Here is a 731-nt window from a genome sequence, read left to right on the forward strand (position 1 = left end):
TAAAATTTATGTTTGGCTTCACACATTAAAATGGTATTTCAGCAAAAGGTTTTATTTTGATCTATCTTGAACACTCATACATATGTCCAAATATTTATGTTTGACAGTAAAAATAGGCTAATTTTTAAAAAATCACTACAACAGATAAATCCCTACACATTCTATCCTTTTTATCTTTCATGTCCATCAGTACTAATGTCTGAACTGCCTCATCAATAAGATCTGGAGAAGAAGTCTCTCTGGCAATAAGTAAGTTCCTTCCATTGTGAAAAGTACTGTCATAATAAAATATGGAGCCAAAGCGACCAATCACCGCAAGAAACTGGACAGGAAGATACTCTGCGTGATCACTAAATAGATCAGCTTTATGCTCTGGAAGTATTGCGACATCATCTATAAGAAATCAAACAAGTAAATAAATATCACTATTGAGGTTGAAATGTTATGGGTGATTTTTCAGCATCTGAATGTGTTAATAAGTTGTACCTTTTGGTTTCAAACACATCAAGTGCATCTTGTAGTTGAGAAGGTTCAGAGGTGTCCTCTTCTTGCCATGGCTGCATTTCCATTTCTACGGCTTCCATTTCTCCGACTTCTATTTCCCCGACTTCCAATTCCATTTCCGCTGCTATTCCCATAATGACTGATTCGCTATCGCTGCTTTCGCTGTGCAAAGAAATTACTGCAATTTTCAAAACAAGATACCATTTATCAAATTTATATTTAAAACC

The sequence above is a fragment of the Frankliniella occidentalis genome, unplaced genomic scaffold (genome assembly GCF_000697945.3).
Source record: "Frankliniella occidentalis isolate FOCC.00 unplaced genomic scaffold, Focc_3.1 Scaffold305, whole genome shotgun sequence".
In the NCBI taxonomy this organism is placed as follows: domain Eukaryota; kingdom Metazoa; phylum Arthropoda; class Insecta; order Thysanoptera; family Thripidae; genus Frankliniella; species Frankliniella occidentalis.